We start from the raw sequence: 12,344 nt of genomic DNA, 5'->3' as shown, positions 1-12,344 counted from the left end.
ATGTTTGTAGAATATACTACATTGTTCGTACAATATGCAATATTGTTCGTACAATATGCAATATTGTTCGTACAATATACCATATTGTTTGTACAACACAATATCATGTTTGTACAATATAATTATATTGTGCATATTGTGGCAGCTCTATGCCTCCGTACCTTTTAGATGTGAGCTGTATAATTATGTCTGGTCATTTCCTTTTTTGTAGCTTCACAATGTCAGTTAATCATTTTAAAACAAGAAAACTATAATTTACTCAGTAACGGTTGGGTGTAGAAATGTAACAAATTACTTCTTTTAAAACATACTTAAGTGCAAGAGAAAATTACCGATTTAGAAATAAACTCAAAAAAGTATAAAAGCAACTCAACTACAGTAATGTGAGAACTTGTAATCCATTACTTTCACCTCTGAATAAATCTCATCTGAAAAACTACAACATAGACACATAAAACTAGAATTCATTATAATCAAACAGACAAAAAAAAAAAAAAATTCTACTACTTTTTTTTGTACAACAATAGCAAATTATATTCCCCTGTGGCAGCTCTATGCCTCCGTACCTTTTAGATGTGAGCTGTATAATTATAACAATTCAACGGATTTCAAGTACTATTAAATATGATTTTACACTATAATAATATATTTTATCCAATTAGTAATGATGATGCATTTTCTTGTGCTTTGTCAAACAACAACAAAGAAGCAGGATAAATCATATCATGTGTCATAACCTCTGCTGTACACACACACACATACACAATTCTTTTCCATGCTGCCAAAGACTATAAGAAAACTATGATTTCAACATTATCTCTAGAAAGTTACATCCAGTCCTGAGATGACCATTTCCCCGTGAGGCCCAAATGTTGTATGTCTACAGTAAGTCTAATCATCAATAAAGCTTCTTGACCGGCAGCCAAGCCGATCAAATGAATCAGAGATCAGGAATAGCAGTCTGTGCCAGCTCGGGGAGGTGACGTTTGAGTTCAGCACCTGGCCAGTTGGCAGCTATAAACAAAGCAGTATTAAAAGACGTCTGAGTGGAAGCACGAGTGAAGAAGACCCACTCCGTACAAGCGATCCATTGTGAAAAATACCAGCGGGATCAAGTTCCCTCGTCTTGCAGATGACTCACTTACCTGTGTAATCAAATCTACGCTCTTCTTCTCCCCCAGATAAAGAGGGCAAAGGGTGATTCAGATGAACCTTCTGAACAACAATCATCAGCAGTTCAGCACAGATAGATAGAGATACTAAACAACTGTGATAAGAATGACCAGCACACACTGGCACCAAATCAACGCCCTTCCTTTAATCAAAAAAGTGTCAGCTGAGGTCTTTAGTTACCAGAGGTGACAAGTACCAAAGTACAAATACTTTGTTACTGTATTTACTACTTAAAGCTGATATCCAGAGTTTCTGAGAAATCTATGTTAATGTATGATTCTTTTGAAATGTGAAAACACACCTAACTAGTCTTTTACTATGGTCTATTGCCGGTGGTCATTCATATACATTAATGTATATAAGTCCCTCCTTCGTCCTATAGACCCCTATACAAATGGAAATGATCGCCGAGTGCACCCAGCCGATAGCCTTCGACTTCCTGTTTTTGAGACTGTCAATCAAAGTGAATGCAGAACTGTGCACGGAAACAAGGCTCTTACCTGACCCATAGACCTACTGTATATCAATGCGGCCAATGCAACGTTGTTATGTTTCGAGATACGCGTGCAGAAAAGTAAAGGTGTGGCTTCTGGTAGATTGCAGAGGCAGCGGGAGGAAGTGGAGCTGTTGAGAAACTCTGGAATCAGCTTTAAGTAGTTTGTTCTGGTATCTCTACTTTACTTGAGTATTTATCATTTTGGTGACTGTTTACTTTTACTCTTTACTGTTTTAAACAAACATCGGAACTTTTTACTCCTAATGCTACATTCACACTGGATGTAGCGCAAAATGTTTGTATGGCCAGATTACATCCCAAGTCAATGGGAAGATGCGGTAAGAGGAGAATACTTCTCCTGTTGGGCAGCGTGGTTTGATTCGCATGGCAAGAGCGTTGGCTGCGGCATACGTGCTCCCGTTTTTCCATGACATTCTTCATTCGCTTGAGTCGAAAATATTGAACTCCAAAAAGTCAATCAGAGTCCTTGTTGTCAATAACGTCAGGATGTCAACGGGGAAACTGGTCTTTTCACCCATGAAGGAGAAAATAATCGTGGCGGTGTGTGACCACCGGGGATCTATGACACAGAGAGTTTTCTACACTGGGACCAGACCAGGAAGAATTTGGCGCAGCTCCTGAAGAAAACAGTGAAACTCACCAAGTTGCTGGTTAACCTGGTGAAGCCAGGATCGCCGGCATTGAGCGTTTTGATGGCACTACAGCTTCCACAAAAGGTAAAGAGAAGCAAATATGGGGAAAACATTTTTCGATCCTGCGGAAGCATTCGCACGGTGCCCATGTCTCGAATATTCGTGCGGCGTCCGGTGTGAACACAGCATTACATTTTTAAACATTTGTTCATTACTTTTAAGACATTCGGAGATGATGGTACAATGTCAAAAAACACAAATCACCCACCGCGAAGCTGGAGGAGAAGCTAGTGCTAGTCAACGTGCTAACATGGAGGTGAAGCTAGTGCCAGTTAACATGCTAACATGGAGGTGAAGCTAGTGCTAGTCAACGTGCTAACATGGAGGTGAAGCTAGTGCTAGTGGGCGAAGACGAGACTCAGACCACAGACAACAGTGAGAACCAAGAAGTGGACCGCCGCCCATGGCCATGTTTAAAGGAACTTTTCAAAGTTGTTGGCGTTAAGTCCGACTCATGGCAGATGTGGTGGATTCTTTGCAAGCCAAAAAAAATTAGTTTATGGCATTCGAGACTCTTCATAAAGGATAACAGATTCAATTTATTTCCATGTACCAGTTTTCTACAAGTTCTTAAAAATGTTAAACTCAAAGCTGCTCTGGGTTCTTCTGCGCATTTGCACTTGATTTTCTCTTGATACATTTTATTTACAAACTGTATTTATTATGAGTGCTAAATCCTCCAAGTGTTCAAAGGTAACATATTTAACTTGTTTCTATGTACCAGTATTCTACAAGTTCATAAAAAAAATAAAAAATATGGAATTAGCTGGATTAAAAACCCTGGCTTATTATTGAAGGGACATTTGTTTTATTTTTTTACTTCAGTACATTTAGTGGCATGAACTTTTTTACTTTTACTCAAGTAAGGGAGCAACTTCAATACTTTGACTTTTACCAGAGTAATTTTTTAATTGAAGTATCTATATTTTTACTTGAGTACTGAAAACAAGTACGTTTGCCACCTCTGTTCGTTACACAAGCAAAAATAAAAACTCCCAAACAGCTGGTCATTCAGACAGTTTCTGGAAGGTGCAGAGTTCATAGATGGTTGACAGCTCATACATTGTCTATGCATAGCGGTCATGGTTCAGATCTGACTTTACTGGCACAGACGTACGCAGCAAAGCTGTTTTCATGCCAGCTTCCATCTCCAGTTACAAAACAAGCCGAGTCGATCTATATCGTTTCCAAACAGTTGGCTTTTTCTCTCGCTAATCATGCACGTAATTAAAGAGTCTGAGCTGTAGCACTGCAATAGTTTCCCAGGGAGAGCAATTGTCAAATATGTTGATGTGTTGCTAAGTCACTGAAGCAAGAAGTGACATGTACTAATAAGGGTGGCTTCCTTCTTATTAGTAACTGCTGCCTGATCCTGATGCCTGATTAGATTTTATCAAAAAAACAAAACAAATGACCCATCCTCTGCCCTGTAGCTTAAACAACCTCTGACTATAGTAAAGCTGGTCATTGTAGTCGTGTCGGGGTATCTGACTGACCTGTGTTGAACAGAGTCTTGGGAAAAGCCCAGATTAGTCTGAACCCTCAAATCTCCAAAACAAAGCTTGAAACAAACAAGCATTCAGCCAACCTTGTTAGATTTTTTTTCTTCTTTTTTTATTCAAACGAACGAATACAAAAATAGATGATGATGAAAATGAATATATAAATCTCAACAGAAATTTCTATATTAAAAAAAGTAAATTTCAATATAATACGCCGGTGTTTCTCAAATCATCATCAAATAAAGTGTCAGTCTACATGATAAAAACTATAGAAATCAATCTATTCAGTAGCCACTAAATCAGTAAATCAGTGTTTTTCAACCTCGGGGTTAGAACCCTGTGTGGGGTAGCCTGGGTTGTCTGAATTTTCAGAAAAATTAAAATAGGTTTTTGAAATTTTGAAGGTATTCTTTTTTTTAAAAAAAAAAAAAAAAAAATGAAAACAACACACAATCGTAAATAACAGTTGTTCCTATATTTAATTTTTTAAAAAAAATCTAAATCTAGTTCAACTAAAATGCAGTAAAAAAAAAAATTGAAGCTAAAAAATGATCAAAAGCTTATTCTAGAAATAAATGTCTTTGGCGTTGCAAGAAATTCTTGATATCAAAATGGGGTAACCATCCAAAAAAAGGTTGGGAGCTACTGCACTAAATACTATTTCTTTCCACTTATTTACAAAATGATATTCTTTAAAATGTTTTTGTATGTTTACAGGTAGCTGTTTATTTTTTGATTTTTAGATTCCCTCACGCCCAATTTCGTAAATGTAAGAAGAGCCTCTTATACACACTGACCCATTTCAGTGTCTGTCACTCACACAGGAAATAACCACGGCCTTAACTCCTGCCTGTTGTGTAGGAGGAGGTCACAGACCAGAAACCCAGAGGAGAAAAGCTGTCGTCAGACCCTCTGTTCCTTTTTTTGGGGATGAAAAATGTTTCACTTCTCTTTATTTCCAACCACTTCTCTGCACATCTTGTGTTTTTTTTAGGTTTTTTTAAAGAAAAAATTACCCGCTCATGTGCGAGTACAAGGATGGATCACGGTAAAACTTCCAGATGAACGGAAATAGGAAAAGGGACAGTGTAAGGTTATCCTCACTACAGCCAAAGCAGGTCAGCACACGTGGTTTTTGAACCCCACACCATTGTAGTGCAATATTTAAAGATTTACAGGACAAGACAACATTTTCAAAACCTTTGGTGAGTTAAATCTGGTTTTTAACATAAACATCATAATAGCAAAGCACAGCACTGAGCTATGCTGTGATTGTTATGAAAAGAAATAGTTTTAACCACAACACTGAAGTCATGCTTTAGTGCAAAGGTGTCAAACTCAATTTAGTTCTTGGGTCAAATACGAAGCAGTTTGATCTTAAATGCCCTAGTTTGTACTTCCAAATATAAATGTAACAATGGCAATAAGTGACCTTAAATTTAAATTCACTTAAATTGTATTGATTTTGTGACAATTTTTAAAGACATCTTGAAAAATTGCAGGATTTTAGAAAATGAAAGTTCCTTTAACAGTTTGACATTAGAAATGACTTCCTTATTTTTTTTTCCATCACAGAAGGAAGTCATTTCTAATCTCAAACTGTTAAAAGAACTTCCATTTTCCAAAATCCTGCAATTAATGATATATTTAAAAAAACAGGTGATGTATGAGTTAATGTAAAAAGAATAACTCCCCACTTAAATTTCAAATTCACCCATTGGTTAAGGTAGCACTTTTTAAAGGGTGAAAATAAATAAATAAAAAAAAAAAAAAAAAAAAAAAATATATATATATATATATATATATAAAATAAATAAATACAAAAAATTATAATAAAAGAAACAACTTCTTTCATGTGATATAAGCACAGGAAAACTGCAAGCCACTGCAAATATTGTGACTTTTCATTGAATTTGTGTATTTAAAGGAGCTGATAAAGCTGAATTTGTTGGTAATTTATACACAATGACTCACAATTTCTCTGTCATTTTTACTTTTTCATGTGAGCCAAATTGGATGCCCCAAAGGGCCGGATTTGGCCCCCGGGCCTTGAGTTGTGACACTGAAACATGTGCGTTAGTGTTTGAGTGTTCTGTGCTGCCAAGGTCGAGTGCCTGTTATTTATGTGAGGCAGTGTAGACATGTACCTTATGGGCTGTTAAGCCCCGCATTCCAAAAGAAAGGCTGCGAACTTCCTCTGATGTCAGCTTGAGTCTCACATTCCGAGATGAGGATGCAGTAACTTAAAGAAAATTGTTTTGGGGTCTCCACGTCTACTGTTACAGTCTACTCTCAAGTGTGGAAATGATGCTGCACTGATATGTAACATCATATCAGGGAGTTTTAGTAACTGTATGAGTTAACGCTTCTTCAATATCCACAGCAGAACAGAACTTATATTAAAGTCTCACATTGGAGCTTTTATCCACATGATAAGATTCACTATTAGTCATCGTACAGAACACAACAATCCACAAAATCAGAGTTTCTCAAATGGGGGTACGTGTACCCCTAGGGGTACGCAATGGCACTACAGAGAGAAAGAGGAAAATAACAAATTAAAGCATTATATATATGTTTATAATGTTTATCATTAGTTAAAAATGATAATCTTACTAAATATTACCAGCAACTCACAAAACGACCACAAAAACACACAAAATAAGATGATATATAATATTGAACAATAAAAAGAACAGACAAACAACATCAGAATACACAAAATGAGACCAAAAACACACCCATAGAGATAATAATTTAAACAAGAAGATATAGTCATCAACCCCTCCCCCCCAAAAAAAAAAAAAAAAAACGGAACAAGGGCAATAACTCCGGAAAAAATAATTGCGTGCTTCTCATTTTCGAACTCCATCAAGGTATTGATACCCTGAAGCCACAAACCAAATTCAATTATCCTATCTTAAACAGTTTCTGAGAAAAGCTGTCCACTTTAACCCAGACGGACGGAGCTCAAACCTATATCCACACTTTGTGGAGGGGAAAAAAAAATATCACTATACAAAAAGTCTGCTAGCTTGATGCTAACGTCTATGGGAAAACCCATGTATATGCTCATGCTAACATTTACAGCAATCGGCAGTGATTTATATAACACACCGTTTATGCTTAACTTTCACAAACACAGTCCTAAAAATGTTATCAAACAGTAAACTTAAACATACTCATAAACATATGTTTTTTCAAGCCGAAAATACAAGAACTTAGTTAGTAGAGACCAGTAGGTCATGGGCTTTCAAGATGGCGACTTCCGACTACTACGGCAACAGTGGTAGGTTCAAAATGCACAAACTTACCCAGAGTAAATAAAAACGGAAAAAGGGCAATAACTCGGACGGAGCCCAAACCTATATCCCCCTTCCACTTTGTAGCGGGGGATAATAATACAAACAGCACACAAAAATAACAACAAAGACACACTAAATGAGAGAAAAATACACAAGATTACTACAAAATGCACAAAAATAACAGAGAAACATACACTGACAGAGAATAATTTAATTAATACCAACAACACACAAAATTTCCAACGAAAACACACACAAAATACATGAAAAATATACTGAATAATAAAAAGAACAGACAAACAACAACAAAATGACAGAAAAAACACACTAAATAATGATAGAACATGAACTGAAAATACATGAGTCAATCTTGGTCCCACACCAGGTGGGAGATGACCGGAAATGATAAAAACTGTGAAATAAATAAGATGAAATTCTTTCAAATGTGTGTTATCTTGCATTCAAAAGGTAAAGAAAATAAATCAACATGTCACTTTAATATTAACCCCTCATCAAAGTCAATCATCTCAGATTAACTAAACCTAACCCATGTGATTAGTTAATCTGAACTCAGAAAAAGTCATTGGTCATTTGCAGGACAGCACAGAGTGAGCTGTGATTATTTTTCTATTTGCATGTCAAACAGATGAGGGTGTGACTCACAGGGCGTAGCTAATGGACTGAAGGCATGTGGCTCAATAAAAGGTGAAGCTTCACCTATTGTCATGTCATCGTTACACACGCTGCCAAATTCTTTGCCGAAGCCGCAATAATCCCTCACGTCACACGTTTTTTAATGATGGGGAACACCAGACTGCATGTAAGACCAGGAATAACATCCAAACATCACATGACTCACATCACACATAAGCCTACCTAAAAAAAAAAAAATTGTTGTGAGTCTGTGACTCTAAAGTAGGAAACTAACGGTAAAGTAAGAAAAACTGTGAAATATTTAAATGACCAACAACAGAAAAAAAAAAAAACCTGTTTAACATGAATTCTGTAAGATTTTGTAAAATTTCACCATTTAAATTATTCGTAAATATGTAATAAAATATGTGCCTTTATCATGTAATAAGTAATATACTTATATAACTAAAAACCATTTATATTATAATTCTGATTTATTCCCTCTACCAAGGAGATAATATTTTCACTGGTGTTTATTTATTTGTTTCTATGTTAGCAGGATTACATCAAAAGTACAAAACATATTTTAACAACATTTTAACCAAAGATGGACCTTACGCCATGAGAGATTCCATTCAATTTTGCAAAGGATCCGGATCAATATACCAATTCTGGATCAGTTTGAATAATCGGAAAGTTCCCTATCTCTCATCTTTCGGCGATGTTTATGAAATATGACTCAGTTATGTCAGGTTGGGTCTTTAATTACCCAACCGAGATACATCAGGGTAGGATCCAGATTGGGCATTTAATCACACATTTTTTGATACATCTGGACCTGCTCTATTGATATTAATCGGGATAGAACTTTCCTAAAAGCCTTTAAAGTGTTAATAATCACGATACCATGATCAGGATCATTGATCCAGATAACCGCCAATATCTGACAAAGAGGAGATTTGTGCTCTCTGCACATGAAACTGCACTAGACTGCATGTCTTATTAACTTTTGACCACATATGCAGTCATGGTTAAAATAATAACAATAATAACTTTTTTGAAGAAAAAATAAATAAAATCAATTCTTGGGTGAAATATTGTTTTTTGATATCATTTAAAAAAAAAAAATGATAATATATCTTAAATCTATAATTTGTCACCGCTAATATTTACTAATTTATGATATACACATTGTGAAGATCATGTTTAAACAGAAGATAAAAAAAACTTTAAATCACAAAAATAAGAAAAAAATAAGAATCATAATTTATGCAGTCCAAGGGTAAACTCTAAATAGCTTGTTCACCATTCAAAAATGTAAGGCACATTAATAGATGTGGGATCTCACCACATAGAGGCAAACTGTGCCAAGCTACTGTTGACATAAAAGAGATTATTATTTTTTTTTCTTTATATCTGCTTTTTGTTCCTTCAAGGAGATCTGCTTTTGTAACAATGAAGCCCATTCATAAGGATTAGAAAATTACCCAAGTGCAGGAGATTGTGGCCATGAGCCCATTAACTCAACACATGCACTCAGAATTACCTCACAGCACACACACACATACAACCGAAGCTTGCCCATGTATCCCTCAGGGTTAAGAGGTTTAGAAAAGCCCTTCTTTCTCTTATAATTAACAGAGAAAACTGAGTGAGTGTGAGAGCAACAACAAAGGCTCAACCACAACCACCTCCTTTATCACAAGATTATCAGACCAAAACCTTTTCAGCATAAATGGTTTTTGTTTTTGTGGCATAAAGGTTTATGAAATAAATGAAATTATGTTTACTTACAACAAACAGTGGATGCAACTTGAGTTGTTGAGTACTAATACTGTATATCCTACTCAAGTAGAAGTACTGTTACTTGACTGAAATTGTACACAAGTACAAGAAAGTCTTGCATAAAAAAACTTAAGTACAAGTAAAAAGTAGCTCAAGTAAATAGTACTCAAAGTAAAAGTGAATAGTTACGTTCACCCCCATGTATATTTTTGGTAATAAATCTTTCCACGTTTCCCTAACATACAGTAAACATCTCATGTAGAAACTTAAAAAGGAAGAGATTAAATCTTGCACAAATGGAACTTGATTTATTTTCCACAAAGGCATCTGTATAAAATAAAAGGTTTGTCAAAATGTACAATTCTTTTAAAAATAAAATAACACCAATGAATTAAATTCAACATTTGAGAAAATAGCTCCATTTATGAACTCTAAAACATAGCCATGCCAAATGTACCATGTTGGTAACAACATAATAGGTAGAAACCACAACCTGAACCAAAGAAAGTGGCATTGATCAGAAACGGCACAACTAAGAACATATGGATTCTATTCAGTGTGCCATGACACGGAAATTCAAAAAACTCACAAAAAATAAAAATTTACTCAGGAATGGTTGGGTGCAGAAATGTAATGAATTACTTTACTCATTTTATAAAGTACTTAAGTACAAGTAGAACTACAATATGTTCATTTCCTGAAGATAATGCAAGTGAGGATGCTGGTGCTGGCCCGCATCATTGAACGCTGCATTAGCCTAGCATTAGCATTAACCTAATATTAGTATTAGCTAGCATTAGATTTTGCTAGAATTAGCATTAGCCTAGCATACACATTTTATAGAGCAGCCTAACAAATCTCCGATGCAGAGCCTGCAGATTTGTGGGATTAGGTCCATTGAAGGCTTGATATTTCAAAAACCAATTAACCTATCACAAAAATGTAGTATTGTGAGCTACTAGAAGGATATACCTACTGCTTCAGAGAAAATTAGGACACAGGGTTGAACATTTTAGAAGTTATGACAATTTTGTTTGCACAGATCTTCAGGTAAAAATTGGACCTGCTCCACTCTGGCTTAACAAGATCCCCGACTCTAAAGATGAGATTGGAGCTGAAAACTTACTGCAGTTGATGGGCTGTAGGTCAAAAACAGTTTAAGATAGAGATAAGTTAAAAATGACAGCTGAAAAGACAACAGACAGTTGAGTATTTTGGAAGTTGAATGGTTCAAATTACGGCTCAACAGCTGAAGTTCAAAGTTGAAGCTGTTAAACCTTTCAAATCAAAATGAATGGGGACATTTTTGAACAAAATCTTTTTTTTATAATAATTGAAGTACAGTACGCGCCAAGCGTCTGTGACGGATAACTAATTACTGATTTAGAAATATACTCAAAAAAGTAGAAGTACCCATGAAAGCAACTCAATTTCAGTAACACAACTACTTGTAATCCATTACTTTCACCTCTGGATGCAACACAACACTTTAAACAGGGGAATCAATCAATAAAGAGTAAAGAGTTCAGAATGCAAATATCTGAATAATCTATGCTTGAAGAAATAAAGTCTAAAACACAAAAATGTAAACATTCTCGCTCATGCACACTGTAGACAGGACGAGACTCACAGTAGCGTCAGCTGCAGGAAGCGTGGAGGTGTCGGCTGTGACCAGGTTCAGGATAACATCCATGACAGAAGGATGCATGCGTGCAGAACGTGGCTATGTTGGCCTGTTTTGTCTGTTAGCGTTAGCTCTCACTGGGTAAAACCACAGTAAGGAGCACTCATTACTGAGGACGGCTCGTCCAAACCAAGTCCACATGAATCGGAGTTACCAGGGGTAGAATCATTATCCACAATCCATGAAGTACTTAGAATCTCCTGCGAGGAGCTACAACTAGAGAAACCTGCAGGAGAAGACCATGTGGAGAAATGTGTTGCTGGTTGAAAGCCCATGACATGCTGCTCTGGAGTGTGAGTGCACACATTGCCATTAAAGAAGCCAAGCATATACTTCAATGATCCAGTCATTAGAGGGAGTTGGAAGGTGTGCCATGTTGGTTGTAAGAGTTAAAGAAGAAAGACTCGACAATGAAAGTTAGTGGATTCAGTGAGTCCATCAGGCAAAAAGTCTTCGGAGAAAAATGAGAGGGGCAGAGAACCAGAGGACGGAAGTGTGGGGAGCAGAGAGGGGAAAAAGAGCCCACCGGGAGCTGTCACTGAGAAAGAGAGAGAGAGAGAGCAAAAGAAAAAGGAGGTGTGAAAGAGGGAGGTCACAAGCATCTAAACCGGATTCACATCTAAAAACTGTGGTCAGTTCAAGCAGAAAACTCTTCTTTTCCTTTCAATTATCACACAGTTGGATTGTCTCAGCCAATCAGTTTCTGTAGAGATCACAAGGTCACATGGTAATGAGTCACCTCCCGCTGACTCTGCACGCACTAACAAACAGTGGACGAGCAAGCTAACACTCTTTTTTTTTTTTTTAAAGAATGTTTATTCTAAAAAACAAAACAAAAAAAACACTAAGTAGTTAGACATACTGTCACTCAAGTTTGGTTTACTTCCAGTTTGGTTTCAAGACAGAAAAAATACAAGAAAAGTTGCAGATTACAAAGATTACATGGTCATATGATGGTTACAAGGCCTCTATTCAAAGGTGTACATGTATGTGCACACATGACTATTGTCATATATATATATATATGTATGACACTATGATTACCTTACATAT

At 36.2% G+C, this 12,344-nt stretch overlaps 1 protein-coding gene across 7 annotated transcripts in view; it reads right to left on the bottom strand.

The window, feature by feature from the left end:
- tmcc1a (transmembrane and coiled-coil domain family 1a) overlaps positions 1-12,344 on the bottom strand; it is a 68,266-nt gene that overhangs the window by 11,337 nt on the left and 44,585 nt on the right. The gene's annotated exons all lie outside the window — the stretch shown is intronic.

This window comes from Gouania willdenowi, chromosome 7, assembly GCF_900634775.1.
Source record: "Gouania willdenowi chromosome 7, fGouWil2.1, whole genome shotgun sequence".
Lineage (NCBI taxonomy): Eukaryota > Metazoa > Chordata > Actinopteri > Blenniiformes > Gobiesocidae > Gouania > Gouania willdenowi.
Note: the sequence above shows the minus strand (reverse complement) of the source record. Positions and strands in the feature narration are given on the sequence as shown.